Below are 23,503 nucleotides of genomic sequence, written 5' to 3' on the forward strand. Positions count from 1 at the left end.
GAGGATCCAGTTTCATTCTTCTACATGTGGCTTGTCCAGCACCATTTGTTGAAAAGGGTGTCTTTTCCCCACTTTATATTTTGTCTACTTTGTCAAAGATCAGTTGGCTGTAAATATTTGAGTTTATTTCTGGGTTTTCTATTCTGTTCCATTGGCCTATGTGCTTATTTTTGTACCAGTGCCATGCTGTTTTGGTGACTATGGCCTTATTATATAGTTTGAAATCAGGTAGTGTGATGCCTCCAGATTTGTTCTTTTTGGTTAGTCTTGCTTTGGCCGTGTGGGCTCTTTTTTGATTCCATATGAATTTTAGAATTGTTTTTTCTAACTCTGTGAAGAATCATTGAAGTATTCTGATGGAGATAACGTTGAATGTGTAGATTGCTTTTTGCAGTATGGTCATTTTCATAATATTAATTCTACTCATCTATGAGTATGGGATGTGTTTCCATTTGTTGTTGTCATCTATGACTCCTTTCATCAGTGTTTTGTAGTTTTCCTTGTAGAGGTCTTTTGACTCCTTTGTTAGGTATACTCCTCAGTATTTCAGTTTTTGCAGCTATTGTAAAAGAGGTTGAGTTTATGATTTGATTCTTTGCTTAGTGGCCGTTGGTGTATAGAAGACCTGATGATTTGTGTACATTAATCTCATATCTGGAAACTTTGCTAAATTCTTTTATCAGTTCTAGGAGCTTTCTGGAGAAGTCCTTAGGGTTTTCCTTGTAAACGATCATACTGTCAGCAAACAGGGACTGTTTGACTTCCTCTTTACCAATTTGGATGCCCTTTCTTTCTCTCTCTTGTCTGATTTTCTTGCTAGGATTTCCAGTACTATGTTGAAGAGGAGTGATGAGAGTAGGCATTGTTCCCATTCTCAGAGGGAATGCTTTCAACTTTTCCTCATTCATATTATGTTGGCTGTGGGTTTGTCATAGATGGCTTTTATTACGTTAACCTGTGTCCCTTGTATACCTATTTTGCTAAGGGTTTTAATCATAAAGGGATGCTTGATTTTGTCAAATGCTCTTTCGACATCTATTGAGATGATCACGTGATTTTTGTTTTTACGTGTTTATGTGGCCAATGATATTTATTGACTTGTGTATGTTAAACCATCCCTGCATCCCTGGTATGAAATCCATTTCATTGTGTTGGAATTTTTTTTGACATATTGTTGGATTTGTTTGGCTAGTATTTTCTTAAGTATTTTCACATCTATGTTCATCAAGGATATCAGTCTGTAGTTTTCTTTTTTGGTTGTGTCCTTTCCTCATTTTGGTATTAGAGTGATGCTGGCTTCATAGAATGAATTAAAGATGGGTCTTTCTTTCTCTATCTTGTGGAATAGTGTCAAAAAGATTGGTACCAATTCTTCTTTGAATGTCTGGTAGAATTCCGCTGTGAATCCCACTGATCCTGGACTTTTTTGTTGATAATTTTTCAAGTTTAATTACCATTTCAATCTCTCTGCTTGTTATTGGTCTGTTCAGTGTATCTAATTCTTCTTGATTTAAGGTAGGAGGATTATATTTTTCCAGGAATGTATCCATCTCTTCTAGGTTTTCTAGTTTATCTGCATCAAGGTGTTCATAGTAGCCTAAAATAATCTTTTGTATTTCAGTGGTGTCAGTTGTAATACCTCCTGTTTCATTTCTTAGTGAGGTTATTTAGATTTTTCTCTCTTCTTTTCTTGGTTAATCTTGTTTTGTCTGATATAAGAAAAGAAGAGAGAAAATCCAACTGGTCTATCAATTTTATTTATCTTTTCAAAAAAACAGCTTTTTGTTTCATTTATCTTTCGCAATTTGTTGTTGCTGTTGCTGCTGTTGTTGTTGTTTCAATTTCATTTAGTTCTGCTCTGATCTTGTTTATTTCCTTTCCTCTGCTAAGTTTGGGTTTGGTTTGTTCTTGTTAGCCTGTGTCATGATTGTCGTTCAGTTTGAAGAAATTTTTAATTTCTATCTTGATTTTGTTTTTGACCCAATGCTCATTCAAGAGCAGTTATTTAATTTCCATGTATTTGCATGGTCTGGAAGGTTCCTTTTGGAGTTGATTTCCAGTTTTATTCCACTGTAGTCTGAGAGAGTGCTTGATATAATTTTACATTTATTGAGGTTCTTACATTTATTGAGGTTCATTTTATGACGTCATATGGTCTTTCTTAGAGAAATTTTCATGCTCTGTTGAATAGAATGTGTTTTCTGCAGTTGTTGGATGAAATATTCTGTATGTATCTGTTAAGTCCATTTGTTCCAAGGTATGGTTTAATTCCATTTTTTCTTTATTGATATTCTGTCTTGATGACCTGTCTAGTGCTGTCAGTGGAGTACTGCAGTCTCCCACTATTATTGTGTTACTGTCTATCTCATTTATTAGGTCTATTAGTAATCATTTCATAAATTTGGGAGCTCCAGTGTTAGGTGCATATATGTTTAAGATTGTGATAGTTTCCTACTGGACAAGGCCTTTTACCATTACATAATGTCCCTCTTTGTCTCTTTTAACTGCTATTGCTTTAAAATTTGTTTTACCTGATATAAGAATAGCTACCCTTTGCTCACTTTTGGCATCCATTTGCATGAAATGCATTTTTCCACCTCTTTACTTTAAGTTTATGTGAGTCTTTATGTGTTAGGTGAGTCTCCTGAAGGCTGCAGATATTTGCTTGGTGAGTTCTTACCCATTCTATGGTTCTGTGTCTTTTAACTGGAGCATTTAGGTCATTTACGTTCGATGTTAGTATTGAAATGTGAGGTACTATTGTGTATATCATGGTCTTCGTTGCCTGTGTACTTTTCTTTGTTTTTTGTATTTTTTTTTTTTTGATTCTTAACTTGTATTTTTGTTTTATAGGTCCTGCATGACTTGTGCTTTAAAAAGGTTCTATTTTGGTGTGTAGGACTCGTTTAAAGATTTACAGCTCTTTCTAGCAGTTCTTGTATTGGTAATGACAAATTATCTTAGCTTTTATTTGTCTAAAAATGACTGTATCTTTCTTTCATATATGATACTACATTTTGGGGGATACAAAATTCTTGACTGATAATTGTTTTGTTTGAGGAGGCTGAAAATAGGGCCCCAACCCCTGCAGCTTATAGGGCTTCTGCTGAGAAATCTGCTGTTAATCTGATAGATTTTCCTTTATAGGATACCCGAAGCTTCTGTCTCACAGTTCTCAGGATTATTTTCTTCATCTTAACGTTGGATAACCTGATGACATGTGCCTAGGCAAAGGTATTTTTGCAATGAATTTCCCAGGTGTTCTCTAATGATTGTTTCTTTTGCTGTACAGAAGCTTTGGAGTTTAATTAGGTCCCATTAGTCTATTTTGGCTTTTGTTGCCAATGCTTTTGGTGTTTTAGTCATGAAGTCCTCGCCTATCCTATGTCCTGAATGGTTTTGTCTAGGTTTTCTTCTAGGCTTTTTATGGTGTTAGGTCTTATGTTTAAAGTCTTTCATCCATCTGGAGTTAATTTTAGTGTAAGGTGTCAGGAAGGGGTCCAGTTTCTGTCTTCTGCACAAGGCTAGCCAGTTACCTCAACATCATTTATTAAACAGGGAATCCTTTCCTCATTGTTTGTTTTTGTCAGATTTGTCAAAGATCAGATGGTTGTAGATGTGTAGTGTTACTTCCAAGGCCTTTGTTCTGTTCCATTGGTCTATATCTCTGTATTGGTACCAGTACCATGCTGTTTTGATTACTCTAGCCTTATAGTATAATTTGAAGTCAGATAGCATGATACCTCTAGCTTTGTTCTTTTTGCTTAGGATTGTCTTGACTATGCAGGCTCTCTTTTGGTTCCATATAAAGTTTAAGTTTGTTTTTCCCAGTTCTGTGAAGAAGGTCATTGGTAGCTTGATGGGGATAGCCTTCAATCTATAAATTACTTTGGGCAATATGGTCATTTTCACAATATTGATTCTTCCTAACCTTCAGCATGGAATGTTTCTCCATCTGTTTGTGTCCTCTCTTATTTCCTTGAGCAGTGTTTCATAGTTCTCCTTGAAGAGGTCCTTTACATCCTTTGTTAGTTGTATTCCTAGATATTTTATTCCCTTTGTAGCAATTGTGAATGGAAGTTCACTCTTGATTTGGCTCTCTGTTAGTCTGTTATTGGTGTATAGGAATGCTTGTGATTTCCATACATTGATTTTGTATCCTGAGACTTTGCCAAATTTGCTTAACAGTTTCAGGAGCTTTTGGGCTGAGATGATGGGGTCTTCTAAATATACAATCATGTCATCTGCAAATAGAGACAACTTGACTTCCTCCTTTCCTAATTGAATACCCTTTATTTCTTTTTTTCTTGCCTGATTGCTCTGGCTAGAATTTCCAATACTATATTGAATAGGAATAATGAGAGGGCATCCTTGTCTAGTGCCAGATGTCAAAGGGAATGCTTCCAGTTTTTCCCCATTCAGCATGATATTGGTTGTGGGTTTGTTGTAAATAGCTTTTATTATTTTGAGATACGTTCCACTGATACATAGTCTACTGAGAATTTTTAGCATAAAGGGCTGTTGAATTTTGTCAAAGGCTTTCTCTGCATCCATTGAGATAATAGCGTGGTTTTTGTCTTTGGTTCTGTTTATGTGGTGGATTACGTTTATAGTTCTGCATATGTTGAACCAGCCTTGCATCCCTGGGATGAAGCCTACTTGATCATGACAGATAAGCTTTTTGATGTGCAATCAGCTTGTCCGCATTTTACTGAAGATTTTTGCATCTATGTTCATCATGGATATTGGCGTAAAGTGTTCTTTTCTTGTTGAACCTCTGCTGGCTTTTGGTATCAGGATGATGTTGGTCTCATAATATGATTTGGGAAGGATTCCCTCTTTTTGTATTGCTTGGAATAGTTTCAGAAGGAGTGGTACCAGCTCCTCATTGTACGTCTGGTAGAATTCACCTGTGAACCCATCTGGACCTGGGCTTTTTTTTTTTGGTTGGTAGGCAATTAATTGCTGCCTCAATTTCAGCCCTTGTTATTGGTCTATTCAGGATTTCGACTTCTTCCTGGTTTAGGCTTGGGAGGGTGCAAGTGTCCAGGAATTTATCCATTTCTTCCAGGTTTACTGGTTTATGTGCATAGAGTTGTTTATAGTAATCTCTGATGGTAGTTTGTATTTCTGTGGAATTAGTGGTGATAGCCCTTTTATCATTTTTTATTTCATCTATTTGATTCTTCTCTCTTTTCTTTTTTAATAATCTGGCTAGCAGCCTGTCTATTTTGTTGATCTTTACAAAAAATCATCTCCTGGATTTATCAAATTTTTGAAGGGTTATTTGTGTCTCTATCTCCTTCAGTTCTGCTCTGATCTTAGTTATTTCTTGTCTTCTGCTAGCTTTTGAGTTTTAGCTCTTTCAATTTTGATGATAGGGTGTCAATTTAGATCTTTCCTTGCTTCTCTGGTGGGCATTTATTGCTATACATGTCCCTCTAGACACTGCTTTATATGTGTCCCAAATATTCTGGTACCTTGTGTCTTCGTTCTCATTGGTTTCAAAGAACATCTTTATTTCTGACTTCATTTCATTGTTTATCCAGTCAACATTCAAGAGCCAGTTGTTCAGCTTCCATGAAGCTGTGCGGATCTGAGTTAGTTTCTTTTTTTTTTTTTTTTTTTTTTGAGACGAAGTTTCACTCTCGTTACCCAGGCTGGAGTGCAATGGCGCGATCTCGGCTCACCGCAACCTCTGCCTCCTGGGTTCAGGCAATTCTCCTGCCTCAGCCTCCTGAATAGCTGGGATTACAGGCACATGCCTGAGTTAGTTTCTTAATTCTGCATTCTAATTTGATTGTCCTGTGGTCTGAGAGACTGTTTGTTATGATTTCCATTCTTTAGCATTTGCTCAGGAGTGATCTACTTCCAATTATTGGTCAATTTTAGAGTAGCTGTGATGTGGTGCTGTGAAGAATGTATATTCTGTGGATTTGGGGTGGAGAGGTCTGTAGATATCCATTAGGTCTGCTTGATCCAGATGTGAAGTCCTGGATAACCTTGTTAATTTTCTGTCTCATTGAACTGTCTAATATTGACAGTGGAGTGTTAAAGTCTCCCACTATTATAGTGTGGGAGTCTAAGTCTCTTTGCAGGTCATTAAGAACTTGCTTTATGTATCTGGGTGCTCCTGTATTGGATGCATATATATTTAGGATTATTAGCTCTTCTTGTTGCTTTGATCCTTTTACCATTATGTAGTGCCCTTCTTTGTCTCTTTTGATCTTTTTTTTTGGTTTAAAGTCTATTTTATCAGAGACTAGGATTGCAACTTCTGCTTTTTTTTTTTTTTTCTCTTCATTTGCTTGGTAAATTTTCCTCCATTCCTTTATTTTGAGCCTATGTGTGTCCTTGCACGTGAGATGGGTTTCCTGGATATGGCACACCAATGGGTTTTGATTTTTTACCCAATTTGCCAGTCTGTGTCTTTTGATTGGGGCATTTAGCCCATTTACATTTAAGGTTAGTATTGTTATGTGTGAATTTGATCCTGCATTTTGATGCTAGCCCACTAGTTGTTTTGCCCATTAGTTGATGCAGTTTCTTCATTCTGTCAATAGTCTTTACCATTTGGTATGTTTTTGGAGTGGCTGGTAGTGGTTGTTCCTTTTATGTTTAGTGCTTCTTTCAGAAGCTCTTATAAAGCAGGCCTGGTGGTGATGAAATCTCTCAGCAATTGCTTGTTCATTAAGGATTTTATTTTCCTTCACTTATGAAGCTTAGTTTGGCTGGATATGAAATTCTAGGTTGAAAGTTCTCTTCTTTAAGGATGTCGAATATCGGCCCCCACTCTCTTCTGGCTTGTAAGGTTCCTGCCAAGAGATCCACTGTGAGTCTGATGGGTTTCCCTTTGTGGGTAACCCGACCTTTCTCTCTGGCTTCCCTTAGCACTTTTTCCTTCATTTCAACCCTGGTGAATCTGACGATTATGTGCTTTGGGGTTGCTCTTATTGAGGAGTATCTTTGTGGTGTTCTCTGTATTTCCTGGGCTTGAATGCTGGCCTGCCTTGCTAGGTTAGGGAAGTTCTCATGGATAATATCTTGAAAAGTGTTTTCCAGCTTGGATTCATTCTTTCTGTAACATTCAGGTACACCTATCGAATGTAGATTGTCTTTTCACATAATCCCATATTTCTTGGAGGTTTTGTTCATTTCTTTTCACTCTTTTTTCTCTAATCTTGCCTTCTCTTTTTATTTTATTGAGTTGATCTTCAATCTCTGATATCCTTTTTTCTGCTTGGTCTCTTCAGGTTTTGAAACTTGTGTTTGCTTCCTAAAGTTCTCCCGTTGTATTTTTCAGCTCCATCAAGCCATTTATATTCTTCTCTACGCTCTTTATTCTCATTAGTATTTTGTCTAACCTTTTTTTCAAAGTTCTTAGTTTCTTTGCATTGGGTTAGAACATGTTCTTTTAGCTCTGAGATGTTTGTTATTGCCCACATTCTGAAGCCTGTTTCTGTCAATTCAGCAGACTCATTCTCCACCCAGCTTTGTTCACTTGCTGGTGAGGAGCTGTGATCCCTTGGAGGAGGAGAGACATTCTGGTTTTTGGTATTTTCATCCTTTTTGTGCTGGTTTCTTCCTGTCTTCATGGATTTATCTACTGGTGGTCTTTGAAGTTGGTGACTTTCAGATAGGGTCTCTTAGTGGACATCATTTTTGTTGATGTTGAAGCTATTTCTTTGTGTTTTTTAGTTTTCCTTCTAACAGTCAGGACCCTCTGCTGTAGGACAGCTGGAGGTCCACTCCAGAGCCTGCTTGCCTCTGGATCACCTGCGGCAGCTACAGAACAGGAAGGATTGCTGCCAGTTTCTTCTTCTGTTATCTTTATCCCAGAAGGATACCCACCAGATGTCAGCCTGAGCTGACCTTTATGAGATGTCTCTTTGGATATATGGAGGTTGGGGAGCTGCTTGAAGAGACTGTCTGCCCCTTATAGGAGCTCAAGTACTAAGCTAGGAGCTCCATTTTCCCATTCAGAGCTGCTGGGCATGTATGTTTAAGTCTGCTGCAGTGTAACTGATGATTACCTTTTTTTCCAGGTGCTCTGCCCTAGGAAGGTGGTAATTTATTTGTAAGTTCCTGACATGCTGCTGCCTTTTTTCAGAGATGCCCTGCCCAGCAAGGAGGAAGTCTAGTCACAGTCTACCAGCAGAGGTATTGCTGAGCTGCTGTGGGCTCCACCCAGCTGCTCTGTGAACATCCTTGCTGTTTTGTTTACAGAGGTACAGTTAGAACTGCCTCTGTAATGGCAGACTGCCTTAGTAATGGTGGACTGCCTTGGTAATGGTGGACTGCCTCAGTAAAGATGGATTGCCTTGGTAATGGCAAACTGCCTTGGTAATGGTGGACTGACTCAGTAATGGTGGACTGCCTTGGTAATGGTGGACTGCCTTGGTAATGGCTGACACCCTTCCCCCCACTGAGCTGGACCGTCCCAGGTCCAGCTGCACTTGCTGCAAAACTCTCAATCCAGAGTATTTCAGATTGCTGGTCTTTGTGGGAGTGGGACCTGCTGAGCCAGATCACCTGGCTCCCTGTTTCAGCCACCTTTTTTTCAGTTGAATGGGCGGCTCTGTATCCCAGGAGTTCCAGGCACCAGTTGAAACAGCTGCCAGATTTGTGTGTTTTCGTGTGGAGACCTGCAGCACTGGCTGAAATAGCCATGCTGGAAACCCATGGTGCTTTTCAGTCCAGGAATTTCCTGCTCTGTGGGCAGTAAAAACTCATTTGGAAATGTGGTGATCACTCACCTTCTGCATTGTTCTCACTGGGAATTGCACTCCAGAGCTGTTCCTATTTGGCCATCTTGGATCCCACTATTTATTTATTTTTGAGATGGATTGTCACTCCATTCCCCCAGGCTAGAGGGCAGTGGCATAGTCTCAGCTCACTGCAACCTCCGCCTCCCAGGTTCAAGCAGTTCTCCTGCCTCAGCCTCCCAAGTAGTTGCATGCCACCATGCCCAGCTAATTTTTTTTTTTTTTGTATTTTTAATAGAGAAGGGATTTCACCATGTTGGCCAGGCTGGTCTCGAACTCCTGACCTCAGATGATGCAACCACCTCAGTCTCACAAAGTGCTGGGAATTACAGGTGTGAGCCATCATGCCCGGTCTCTTTATTCTTCTTATATTTGCCTGTCTAGGTCTGTAGCAAAACCAGGGAAGTTTTCCTTGATTATTACCCCAAATATATTTTCCAAGCTTTTAGAATTGTCTTCTTCCTCAGGAACACCAACTATGCTTAGGTATGGTCATTTAATATAATCCCAGACTTCTTGAAGATTTTGTTCATATTTTCTTTTTCTTTTTTCTTTGTCTTTGTTGGATTTGGTTAATTCAAAGACTTTGTCTTCCAGCTTGGAATTTCTTTCTGCTACTTGTTCAATTCTATTCCTGAGACTTTCCAGAGCATTTTGCATTTCTAAAAGTGTTTCCAAAGTTTCCTCAATTTTTTATTGTTTTTTCTTTAAGCTGTGTATTTCCTTGAATATTTCTTCCCTGACTTCTTGTATTATTTTTTGGATTTCCTTGCATTGGGCTTCACCTGCTCTGGTTCCTCCCTGAGTAGCTTAATAACTAATCTCCTGGATTCTTTTTCAGGTAGATTAGGGTTTTCTTCTTGGTTTGGCTCCATTGCTGGTGAGCTATTATGATTTTTGGGGGGTGTTGAAAAACCTCGTTTTGTCATATTTACCAGGGTTGGTTTTCCAGTTTCTTCTCATTTGGGTAGGCTGTCAGAGGGAAGCTCTAGGGATGAAGGCTGTTGTTCAGATTTTTTTGTCCTGTGAGGCATTCCCTTGATGTAGTACTCTCCTCATTTTCCTGTGGATGTGGCTTCCTGTGAGCCAAACCGCAGTGATGGTTGTCTCTCTTCTCGGTCTAGCTATCCAGAGAGTCCACCCAGCTCCAGGCTGGTACTGGGGGTTGTCTGCACAGAGTCCTGTGATGTGAACCATCTATGGGCCTCTCAGCCATGGATACCAGTGCCCATTCCAATGGAGGTGGCAGAGGATGCAATGGACTCTGTGAGGTTCCTTAGCTTGGTGCTTTAATACTCTATTTTTGTGCCGGCTGGCCTCTGCCAGGAGATGGTGCTTTTCAGAATGCATCAGCTATAGTAGTGTGGAGAGGGATCAGTGGTGGGTGGGGCCCTAGAACTCCCAAGATTATATGCCTTTTGTCTTCTGCTACCAGGGCGGGTAGGGAAGGACCGTCAGGTGGGGGCAGGGCTAGGCATGTCTGAGCTGAGACTCTCTTTGGGTGAGTCTTGCTGCAGGGCTGCTGCAGGGGATGCAGGTGAGATCCCAGATCACTAGAGTTGGGTACCTAGGAGGATTATGGCTACTTTTACTGAGTCATTCAGGTTGTCAGGGAAGTGGAGGAAAGCCAGCAGTCATAGGCTTCATTCAGATCCCACAGAATCCAAAGGGCTAGTCTCACTCCCACTGTATCCCCAGCAACATTCCTGAGTCTGTTTCCAAGTGGAGGGAAAGATGGGCTTGAAAACTTGCCTAAGGCTTTCTGCCTCCCAGCTATGGTGGGTGAGGAGGGCTTTAGTTCTTCCCCCTGCCTGTGAAGTCTGCACCCCAGATTTGTGCCCTCCCCCAAGTTCTGGCCAGGAGGCTTCTCGCCCTGTTCAAATTGTTACAAAGTTGAGTTAGAGAATTCCTTCTTCCTGTGGAGTTTTGCCCTCTGCTCCTCTGGCCACCCTCCTGATGGATCCCTGTGGTGTCAGGAAAGAATGGGCTTCTGAAGACTCAGCAACCTCCCAGGGCCTTCCTGCTGTTTTCTCTACTCTACCCCTGTATTTCACTCAGCTCAGCTCTCTAACTTGACTCAGTTCCAGGTAAAGTTGAAAACTTCCGATTATTGTAGACTCAAGATGGCGCTGTGAGAACAACCCAGGATTGGAGCCCGCGTTGAATTCGCAAACGGTGAGTCAGTGCTGCATTTCCAGACTGATCTTTGTTGCCCACAGAACGGGGAAACTCCCAAGTATAAAAAGACACGGGACGCCAGGCAGTAGGTCTGCCTGGTGAAGCCGGCAGCCGGGGCGGCGGCGGCCGGCCCTACCCAGCAATCCCCACAGGGCGCGCTTGTCCGGGTGCCTTGTTGAACCGGCAACCTGAGACTTGAGAGGGCTGGACTTGAGACTGAACGAGACTTGCACAGTAGCCCAGCCCAGGGGATTGCAGGGACAGATCGTTTGGGATACCCAGTGGGACGAACAAAACCGCGATTTCAAACTATCCCGGGCAGACGGTCCGAGACGCTCTGTGGGGGAGGGGCGTCCACCACTACGGAGGCAACCTGCCCCAACTGATATACACGCCCACTGCTGAGGCAGCCAGCCGTTGCCGAGGCAACCCGCCCCAACTGAGATACACGCCCACTGCTGATGCAGCCTGCCGTTGCTGAGGCAACACGCTACAACGAAGAGACTCCGCCGCAGGGCGTGGCGGAGACCACAGCAGAGCCGGCAGGAACAGCGCGAATCACACAACAGCAGGGCGGAGCCTCGGCAGCCAAACAGTGGCTAGTCTGCCTTTGAGCTGGGCAGGACACCTGATCGGACATCCAAAAATAAAGCCCAAACCCCTCAACACAGAGCATTTGAGAAAAAAAAAGGGTTGTTTAATGAGCTGTGTTGCAGCAGAATCAAACATACAGCCTAACAGCCCTGAATGAACAACAGAGTGCACAGCTCAGCAATTAAACCCCTATAAAGTACAAACTGTCTCCTCAAGCAGCTCCCTGACCCCTCTATATCCAAAAGACTGTCATTAGGCAGGCATCATCCTGGGACAAAGAGAGCAGAAAAAGAAACTGGTAGCATCCCTCGCTGTGCCACGGCTACTAGAGGTGCACCCCAGACAAGCAGGGTCTGGAGCGGACCTCAACAGTCGTACAGCGAAGGGGCTAGACTGGTAGAAGGAAAACCAAGCAACAGAAATACTTCATCATCAACATTCTGGGTGTCCACTCAGAGACCCAAACGAAAAGTCAGCAACTACGCAGACGACCAGCGGACAAATCCACAAAGATGGGAAGAAACCAGCGCAAAAAGGAGGAAAACACCCGAAACCAGAACACATCACCTCCTAGAAAGGACCAAGTCTCCTCACCAGCAAGGGAACAAAGCTGGACGGAGAATGACTGTGACGAAATGACGGAATTAGACTTCAGAAGATGGATAATGAGAAACTTTGGTGAGCTAAAAGATCATGTATTAAATCAATGCAAAGAAACTAAGAACCTTGAAAAAAGATTTGAAAAAAGATTCGAGGAAATGATAACAAGAATGGATACCTTAGAGAGGAATATGAATGAATTAAAGGAGCTGAAAAACACAATACGAGAACTTCGCGAAGCAAACGCAAGTTTCAATAGCCGAATTGACCAAGCAGAAGAAAGAATATCTGAAGTCGAAGACCAACTCAATGAAATAAAACGAGAAACCAAGATCAGAGAAAAAAGCGCAAAAAGGAATGAACAAAGTCTCCAAGAAATGTGGGACTATGTGAAAAGACCTAACCTACGTTTGATAGGTGTACCAGAAGGGGACAAAGAGAATGAATCCCAGCTGGAAAATACTCTTCAGGACATCATCCAGGAAAATTTCCCCCACCTAGCAAGACAAGCCAACACTCAATTGCAGGAAATACAGAGAACACCACAAAGATATTCCGCAAGAAGAGCAACCCCAAGGCACATAATCGTCAGATTCAACAGGGTTGAAATAAAGGAGAGAATACTAAGGGCAGCCAGAGAGAAAGGTCGGGTCACCCACAAAGGGAAGCCCATCAGACTCACAGCAGATCTCTCGGCAGAAACTCTACAAGCCAGAAGAGAGTGGGGGCCAATATTCAACATTCTTAAAGAAAAGAACTTTCAACCCAGAATTTCATATCCAGCCAAACTGAGCTTCAGAAGTGAAGGAAGAATAAAATCCTTTGCGAACAAGCAAGTACTCAGAGATTTTGTCACCACCAGGCCTGCTTTACAAGAGCTCCTAAAAGAGGCACTACACATAGAAAGGATCAATCAGTACCAGCCATTCCAAAATCACACTGAATGCAAAAGAGCTTCAACATAATGAAGAATCTACAACAACTAACAGGCAAAACAGCCACTTAGAATCAAAATGGCAGTATCAAATTCACACATAACAATATTAACCCTAAATGTAAATGGACTAAATGCACCAATCAAAAGACACAGACTGGCAAATTGGATAAAAATCCAAAACCCATCAGTGTGCTGTATCCAGGAAACCCACTTCACATGCAAGGATACACAAAGGCTCAAAATAAAGGGATGGAGGAAGATTTACCAAGCTAATGGAAAGCAAAAAAAAGCAGGAGTTGCAATTCTCATCTCTGATAAAATAGACTTTAAAGCAACAAAGATCAAAAGAGACAAAGAAGGCCATTACATAATGGTAAAAGGATCGATACAACAAGAAGAGCTAACGATCCTAAACATATATGGACCCAACACAGGAGCACCCAGATACATAAGGCAAGTTCTTAATGACTTACAGAAGGACTTAGACTCCCACACAATAATAGTGGGAGACTTTAACACTCCACTGTCAATACTAGACAGATCAACCAGACAGAAAATCAACAAGGATACCCAGGGCTTGAACTCAGACCTGGAGCAAGCAAACCTGGTGGACATTTACAGAACTCTCCACCCCAAATCCACAGAATACACATTCTTCTCAGCACCACATCACACCTACTCTAAAATTGACCACATAATTGGAAGTAAAGCACTGCTCAACAAATGCAAAACAACTGAAATCATAACAAACAGCCTCTCAGACCATAGTGCAATCAAGTTAGAACTCAGAATTCAGAAACTGACCCAGAACCGCACTGCTTCATGGAAACTGAACAACTGGCTCTTGAATGTTGACTGGGTAAACAACGAAATGAAGGCAGAAATAAAGAAGTTCTTCGAAACCAATGAGAATGAAGACACAACGTGCCAGAACCTCTGGGACACATTTAAAGCAGTCTCTAGAGGAAAGTATATAGCAATAAGTGCCCATATGAGGAGAATGGAGAGATCCAAAATTGACACCCTATCGTCAAAATTGAAAGAGCTAGAGGAGCAAGATCAAAAAAACTCAAAACCCAGCAGAAGACAAGAAATTACTAAGATCAGAGCTGAGCTGAAGGAGATTGAGACACGAAAAACCCTTCAAAAAATCAATAAATCCAAGAGCTGGTTTTTTGAAAAGATCAACAAAATAGACAGACCACTAGCCAGATTGATTAAAAAGAAAAGAGAGAACAACCAAATAGATGCAATAAAAAATGATAAAGGGGAAATCACCACAGATTCCACAGAAATTCAAACCATCATCAGAGAATATTACAAACAACTCTATGCACATAAACTAGTAAACCTGGAAGAAATGGATAAATTCCTGGACTCCTGTGTCCTCCCAAGCCTAAACCAGGAGGAAGCTGAAACTATGAATAGACCAATAACAAGGTCTGAAGTTGAGGCAGCAATTAAGAGCCTACCTCGCAAAAAAAGCCCAGGTCCAGATGGGTTCACAGCCGAATTCTACCAGACACACAAGGAGGAGCTGGTACCATTCCTTCTAAAACTATTTCAAACAATCCAAAAAGAGGGAATCCTTCCCAAATCATTTTATGAGACCAACATCATCCTGATACCAAAACCCGGCAGAGACCCAACGAGAAAAGAAAACTTCAGGCCAATATCCGTGATGAACATAGATGCAAAAGTCTTCAATAAAATATTGGCAAGCCGATTGCAACAGCAAATCAAAAAACTTATTCATCATGATCAAGTAGGATTCATCCCAGGGATGCAAGGCTGGTTCAACATACGCAAGTCTATCAACGTAATTCACCACATAAACAGAACCAAAAACAAAAACCACATGATTATCTCAATTGACGCAGAGAAGGCATTTGACAAAATTCAACAGCCCTTTATGCTAAAAACCCTCAATAAACTCGGTATCGATGGAACGTATCTCAAAGTAATAAAAGCTATTTATGACAAACCAACAGCCAATATCATACTGAATGGGCAAAAACTGGAAGCATTCCCTTTGAAATCTGGTACTAGACAAGGATGCCCTCTCTCACCACTCCTATTCAATATAGTACTGGAAGTTCTAGCCAGAGCAATCAGGCAAGAAAAAGAAATAAAGGGTATTCAAATAGGAAAGGTGAAAGCCAAATTGTCTCTATTTGCAGACGACATAATAGTATACCTAGAAGACCCCATTGCCTCAGCCCAAAAACTCCTGAAACTGATAAGCAACTTCAGCAAAGTCTCAGGATATAAAATCAATGTGCAAAAATCACAAGCATTCGTCTACACCAATAACAGACTTAAAGAAAGCCAAATCAAGAGCGAACTGCCATTTGCAATTGCTACAAAAAGAATAAAATACCTTGGAATACAACTCACAAGGAACGTAAGGGACCTCTTCAAGGAGAACTACAAACCACTGCTCAACGAAATCAGAGAGGACACAAACAGATGGAGAAACATTCCATGTTCATGGTTAGGAAGAATTAATATCGTGAAAATGGCTATACTGCCCAAAGTAATTTACAGAATCAACGCTATCCCCATCAAGCTACCATTGACTTTCTTCACAGAACTGGAAAAAACCACCATGAACTTCATATGGAACCAAAAGAGAGCCCGCATAGCCAAGTCAATTCTAAGCAAAAAGAACACAGCGGGGGGCATCACACTACCGGATTTCAAACTATACTACAAGGCTACAGTAATCAAAACAGCATGGTACTGGTACCAAAACAGAGATATAGACCAATGGAACAAAACAGAGGCACCGGAGGCAACACAACATACATACAACTATACAATCTTTGATAAACCTGACAAAAACAAGCAATGGGGCAAGGATTCCATGTTTAACAAATGGTGTTGGGAAAACTGGCTAGCCATGTGCAGAAAGCAGAAACTGGACCCCTTCCTGACACCTTACACTAAAATTAACTCCAGATGGATTAAAGACTTAAACATAAGACCCGGCACCATAAAAACCCTAGAAGGAAATCTAGGCAAAACTATCCAGGACATAGGAGTAGGCAAGGACTTCATGAACAAAACACCAAGAGCATTGGCAACAAAAGCCAAAATAGACAAATGGGACCTAATCAAACTCCACAGCTTCTGCACGGCAAAAGAAACAGTCACTAGAGTGGATCGGCAACCAACAGAATGGGAAAAAATTTTCGCAGTCTACCCATCTGACAAAGGGCTGATATCCAGAATTTACAAACAACTCAAGCAGATTTACAGAAAAAAAACAAACAAGCCCATTCAAAAGTGGGCAAAGGATATGAACAGATACTTTACGAAAGAAGACATATATGAGGCCAACAATCATATGAAAAAATGCTCATCATCACTGATCATCAGAGAGATGCAAATCAAAACCACATTGAGATACCATCTCACGCCAGTTAGAATGGCGATCATTAAAAAATCTGGAGACAACAGATGCTGGAGAGGATGTGGAGAAAAAGGAACACTTTTACACTGTTGGTGGGAGTGTAAATTAGTTCAACCATTGTGGAAGACAGTGTGGCGATTCCTCAAGGCCTTAGAAATAGAAATTCCATTTGACCCAGCAATCCCATTACTGGGTATATATCCAAAAGACTATAAATCGTTCTACTATAAGGACACATGTACACGAATGTTCATTGCAGCACTGTTTACAATAGCAAAGACCTGGAATCAACCCAAATGCCCATTGATAATAGACTGGATTGGAAAAATGTGGCACATATACACCATGGAGTATTATGCAGCAATCAGAAATGATGAGTTCGTGTCGTTTGTAGGGACATGGATGAATCTGGAAAACATCATCCTCAGCAAACTGACACAAGAGCAGAAAATGAAACACCGCATATTCTCACTCATGGGTGGGTGATGAAAAATGAGAACACATGGACACAGAAAGGGGAGTACTAAACACTGGGGTCTATTGGGGGGAAAAGGGGAGGGCCAGTGGGAGGGGGAGGTGGGGAGGGATAGCCTGGGGAGAAATGCCAAATGTGGGTGAAGGGGAGAAGAAAAGCAAAGCACACTGCCATGTGTGTACCTACGCAACTGTCTTGCATGCTCTGCTCATGTACCCCAAAACCTATAATCCAATAAAAAATTTAAAAAAAAATAAAATAAAATAAAATACTTTTCTGCAAAAAAAAAAAAAAAAGAAAACTTCCCCCACAGAGAGACCAGCTTTTTCTCCAGTGGGGATGTGTGTTTGGGAGAGGAGGGTCTCCCATTCCCACTTCCACAGTTGGGGCACTCACAGTATTTGGAGTGTCTCCTGGGTCCTGCAGGAGCCATCCACTGCCTTCAGAAAGTCTATGAGTCCTCTCAGAATTGCTGGTTGGTTCTTGCAGTCAGTCTGGAGCTAAAATTCATAAAGCAAGCTTCTGCATGCTGCTCTGTCTAGAACTGCAGTCTAGTCCTGCCTCCCATCCACCATGATCTGTGATGAATATAATGGTTACTGCCAAGTTTAAAATGAGGAAACTGAGGCCAGTATAAGGACAATCAGATACCAATATGTTTATCTCCCAGGTGAGGTTCTGTGGTCCTAAGGAAAGGGGGCTAGAGCAGTCGCACTTGACTTCTCAGGGCAGGGGGTTTTATGGGGGTTAGAGGGGGGCTGGCCTAGGATGCATGGGGTGGGCTGCCATTGGGTAAGGCTTGGCAGGATTTCTTCAATTTTCGCGGGTTCAGATGTATAGTTTAGTGCTGAGAATGCACAGTTTAGTGCTGAGGTTCAAATGCATAGCTTGGTGCTGACAGTGCATAGTCTAGTGCTGAATATAGACCTGGGGGCAGAATGCAGAAGTGGGCAAGGGGAGCCCACATGGAGGAGCCAGGTGCTGAATAATGTGTTCTGCCTGATAAACTGTTCTCAGGCATAGAGAGGGGTGGGTGTTATTCATCCAGCTCTTAGCAAGGCTATCGGCCTTACAATGAACATTTGAAAAAATATTATGTGGAATGGAGATTTTGCTTATCTTGAATAAATTCCTAGGACTGGATTGATAACTTTATACTTAACATGTTTTTCTTTTTCTTAACAGCTTTACTGAGATATAATTCACATTCCATAAAATTCACCATTTAAAAATACAATTTAATAGTTTTTAGTATATTCACAGAGATGTACAACCATCACCTCAACCTAATTTTAGAATATTTTTATCACTCCAAAAAAGAAAGCCTGTCAAACCCATTTTTCTCCAACCCTGTGTTTCAGCCCTAGGCCACCACTAATCTACTGTCTCTACAGATTTCCTTATTCTGCACAGTTCATAAGAATAGAATCATACAATATATGATCTTTTATGACTGGCTTCTTTAACTGAAGATAACGTTTTTGAGGGTCATCCACATTATAGCACATATCAGCAATTCATTCCTTGTTACTGCAGTATAGTATTCCATTATATAAATGTACCACATTCTGTTTATCCATTCATCAGTTGATGAACATTTGGATTGTCTGTATGTCTTCATATGAATAATGCTGCTATGAACATTTGTGTACAGGTTTTTGTATAGACCTATGTTTTTGGACATATGTATGGACATATATTTTTATTCTCTAGAATATATATTTATATCTAGCAGTAGAATTCCCAGATCATACGGTAAACCTATGTGTAACATTTTGAGGTACTGTCAAAATGTTTTTTCAATGGCTGCATCATTTTACTTTCCCACCATCAACGTGTGAGTGTTCTGTTCTCTCCACATTCTTGCCATCATTATTATCTGTCATTTTGATTTTTGCCATCCTAGTGAGTGTGAAGTGGTATCTCATTGTGGTTTGATTTGTCTCTTTCTAATGATTAATGATCCTGAGTATCTTTTCATGTGATTATTGGCCATTTGTATATCTCCTTTGGATAAATATATACTCAAATCCTTTTTCATTTTATAATTGGATTATATGTCTTTTATTGTAGAGTGGTTAGAGTTTTTATATATCCCCTGTACAAGTGTCTTATCAAATATGTGATTACAGATATTTTCTCCCATCCTGTGGGTTGCCTTTTCACTTTCTTAATGGTGTCATTTTTAGCACAGAAGTTTTGAATTTTTATGAAGCCCAATTTACCTCTTTTTGTTTTTGTTACTTGTACTTTTGGTGTCAAATCAAATAAACCATTGCCCAGCTCATGACCATCAAGATTTAATCCTATGTTTCTTCAATGAGTTTAATAGCTTTAGCTCTTGTATATATGTCTATGGTTCATTTTTAGTTAATTATTGTAGAAAGTATGAGGTAGAGGATCCAACTTTATTCTTCTGCATGCAGATATCCAATTGTCTCCACACCATTTACTAAAAAAGAATATTCTTTTTCCATCTAATTGTCTTCTCATCCTCGAAAAAAATCAACTTATCATAAATGTAAGAGTTTACTTCTGGACTGTCAATTAACCATTGTGTCTATCTTTATGCCAATACCACACTATCTTGATTACTGTAGCTTTGTAGTATGTTTTAACACTGGGAAGTTTGAGTTCTCCAACTTGGTTCTTTTTCAAAATTGTTTTAGCTATCGCAGGATCCTTGAATTTTTATATGAATTTTAGGATATAAAAAGAGCTTTCTGGCATTTTAATAGGGATTTATTGATCAATTTGGGGTGTACTACTCTTTTGACAATGTTAAGTCTTCCATCCATAGACATTTATTTCTATTTATTTAGAGCCTAAATTTCTTACAACAAAGTTTTGTCATTTTCAGTGTACAAGTCTTACACTTCATTTGTTATTATTCTTAGGTATTTAAGTTTCTAGTGCTAGTGGAAGTGGAACTCTTTTAAAATTTCATTTTGGAATTTGCATTGCTAGTGTATAGAAGTATAGTGGATTTTCAAATAATAATCTTGTATCCCACAACTTTGCTGAACTCATTTCTTGTAATAGATTTTTAGTGAATTCCTTGGAATTTTCTATGTACAAGATAAGATCATCTGCAAATAATTTTCCTTCTTTATTTCCAATCCAAATGCCTTTCATTTCTTTTTCTTGCCTAATCATCCTGGCTATACATGATTAAATAGAACTGGAGAGAACAAACATCTTTTTCTTGCTCCTGATTTTAGGAGAAAAGCATTATCTTTCACCACTAAGGATAGTGCTAGCTGAGAATTTTCATAGATACTTTTTATCAGTTTGATAAAGTTTACCTTTTAGTCCTAGTTTTTGTAGTGTTTTAATAATCAAAAAGCATTGGATTTTGTCCAGTGCTTTTTCTGCATTTATTGAGTGAACCCTGTGCTTGTGGCTCTTACTCTATTAATATTATGTACTATATTAGTTTTTGACCTTCAAATGTTAAACCAACTCCAGGGACGATCCTACCCAGTCACGAAGTATAATCTTTTTATATGTGCTGAATTCAGTTTGCTATTATTTTTGCAACTATAACAGATATTGGGCAATAAGTTTGTTTTCTTGTGATGTCCTTGTCTGGTTTGGGTATCAGGGTTTTGTAGCATTCAATTCCTCTTGATTTTTAAACCTCATAGAGTGGGTTGGAATGCTTTATTTTTTCTTCTGTTTTTTGGAAGAGTCTGTAAAAAGATGAGTCGTAGTTCTTCTTTAAATATTTGTTTTACATTTAACTTTTTAAGAAATGCCAAACTTTTTTCTGTAACATTTTACATTCCTATCAGCAAGTTATAAAGGCTCAAGTTTCTCCAGATCCTCCTAATATTTGCATTACCTTTTTTATCATAGCCATTCTAGTTGGTGTGTAAAGAGGTATAACATCTGTCTTGAGGAGAACGATCCAAGATGACTGATCTCTAACATCTCGGGATCGCAGCTCCCAGTGAAAGCACAGAAAACGAGAGGACGCCACACTTTCAGACAAATTTTTGTCAATCACGGAGCAGAAGAGTCCCAGTGGAGGAGCCCCACGGGTCGCCAGCACGACTCTTGTGGCCAGCGCAGTGGTTTTGCCGGCACCTCGGTGTGGCAGCTCTTGGTGCAGAGTAAATGGGACTGGTTCCCCTTCTGACCAACGTTTGGAGCTCTGGGAAGGCAGAGTCGCCTATTACAGACTCAAGAAGGAAGCCAGACTGGAAATTCCTGGGCAGAAAAGCACCAACAGTCTTAATGTCACTGTTTTGGCCAGCACAGTGGGTTGCTCATATTTCGGCCCTGGGAATTAACAACTTGGATGTCCACTCAGAGACCTAATTTGAAAGTTGGCAATTACAAAGACGACAGGTGGATAAATTTACAATCATGGGAAGAAACCAGCATAAAAAGGCTGAGAATACTCAAAGTTAGAATGCCTCTCCCTCTAAAGATCACAGTTCCTCATCAACAAGGGAACAAGGCTTGATGGAGAATGAGTGCATCCCATTAACAGAATCAGGCTTCAGAAGATGGATAATAAGAAACTTCTGTGAGAACATGTTGTAGCCCAATGTAAAGAAACTAATAACTTTGAAAAAAGGTTTGACAAAATCCTAATGAGAATAGACAATTTAGAGAGGAATATAAGTGAATTAATGGAACTGAAGAATACAATACGAGAACGCCGAGAAGTATGCACAGGTTTAAACACTCGAATTGATCAAGCAGAAGAAAGGATATCAGAGGTCGAAGTCCAACTTAATGAAATAAAATGAAAAGACAAGATTAGAGAACAAAGGATAAAAAGGAATGAGCAAAGTCTACAAGAAATGTGGGACTATGTGAAAAGACCAAATTTATGTTTGATAGGTGTACCTGAATGCGACGGAGAGAATGAATCCAAGCTGGAAAATATTCTTCAGGATACTATTCAGGAAAATTTTCCTAACCTAGCAAAGCAGGACAATGTTCAACCCCAGGTAATACAGAGAACACCACAAAGATATTCCTCAAGAAGAGCAACCCCAAGGCACATAATCGTTAGATTCACCAGGGTTGAAATGAAGGAGAAAATACTAAGGGCAGCCAGAGAGAAAGGTCAGGTTACCCACAAAAGGAAGCCTATCAGACTCACAGCAGATCTCTCAGCAGAAACTCTACAAGCCAGAAGAGAGTGGGGGCTAATATTCAACATCCTTAAAGAAAATAACTTTCAACCCAGAATTTCATATCCAGCCAAACTAAGCTTCACAACTGAAGGAAAAATAAAATCTTTTATGAACAAGCAAGAACTCAGAGATTTTATTACCACCAGGCCTGCTTTACAAAAGCTTCTAAAAGAAGCATTACACATAGAAAGAAACAACCAGTATTAGCCTTTCTAAAAATATACCAAAAAGTAAAGAGCATCAACATAAAGAAGAATTTACATCAACGAATGGATAAAACAGCCAGTTAGCATCAAATGGCAGTAATCCTAAATTTAAATTGACTAAATCCCCCAATCAAAAGATACAGCCAAAACCCAACGGTATGCTACATCCAGACGCATTTTACATGCAAGGATACACAAAGACTCAAAACAAAGGGATGGAGAAAGATTTACCAACCAAATGGAGAGCAAAAATAAATAAATAAATAAATAAAAAGCAGGAGTTGCAATTCTCGTATCTGATAAAACAGATTTTAAAGCAACAAAGATATAGTGGTAAAAGGATCAATGCAACAATAAGAGCTAACAATCCTAACGCCCAGATACATAAAGACTTAGACTCAATGAGACAGAAAATTAATAAGGATATCCAGGACTTGAACTCAGATCCAGAACAAGTAAACTTAATAAATATTTATAGAGCTCTCCACTTTAAATACACAAAATATACATTTTTGTCAATACCACATCACAACTACTCATAGGTTTAAATGAAATATTGATTGGCCATTATTAATACCCATTTTCTTTAGAATAAAGCAACATTTCCATTCTCTCTCCCTCTTTTTCTTCCTCTTTCTTCCTCTCCTTCACTCCTTTTTTTCTTTCCTTGTCTCAAAAAAAATCTGTCTTAACTTGCATTTTTCTAATAGCTTATAACATTGATAATTTGTTTACATTAGATAGCTAATATAACTATATACTAGATATTACACCAACACACATATATAACATATGTATGTTATACATATATCTAAATCTTTATATACATATAGCATATATAGTTATATATAAAGATTTTTACATATCTTTATATATATAAAGATTTTGATACATATGATATATATACACACATAAAACTTATATATATGTTATATATATGTATATATATATGTTTGTATAGTATCCAAATATTTCTTTTTCAAGAAAATCAAGTTGTCTTCTTTTTATCGAATATTGTTTTTTTTGTATCCTGAATGCTAGTCCTTTATCACATGTATGATTTGCAAGTACTTTCTCCCAGTCTCTTGCTTGTCTTTCAATTTCTTAATGTTTTCTTTTCAAAGCAAAAAGGTTTTAATTTTGATTAATTCAAATATTTTTTCATGTATGAAATATGTTT

At 39.5% G+C, this 23,503-nt stretch overlaps 1 protein-coding gene across 2 annotated transcripts in view; it reads right to left on the minus strand.

Moving 5' to 3' along the window:
- Window positions 1-23,503, minus strand: part of SPATA19 (spermatogenesis associated 19) — a 39,713-nt gene that overhangs the window by 9,616 nt on the left and 6,594 nt on the right. Inside the window, exon 2 of one of the 2 annotated variants that reach the window (XR_013522835.1) lies at window positions 17,361-17,464. The exons of the other annotated variant lie outside the window; for it this stretch is intronic. The gene's annotated coding sequence lies outside the window, so the exon portion shown is untranslated. The remainder of the gene's footprint in view (window positions 1-17,360; window positions 17,465-23,503) is intronic. 2 annotated transcript variants of the gene reach the window in all.

Source organism: Callithrix jacchus, chromosome 10, assembly GCF_049354715.1.
Source record: "Callithrix jacchus isolate 240 chromosome 10, calJac240_pri, whole genome shotgun sequence".
Lineage (NCBI taxonomy): Eukaryota > Metazoa > Chordata > Mammalia > Primates > Cebidae > Callithrix > Callithrix jacchus.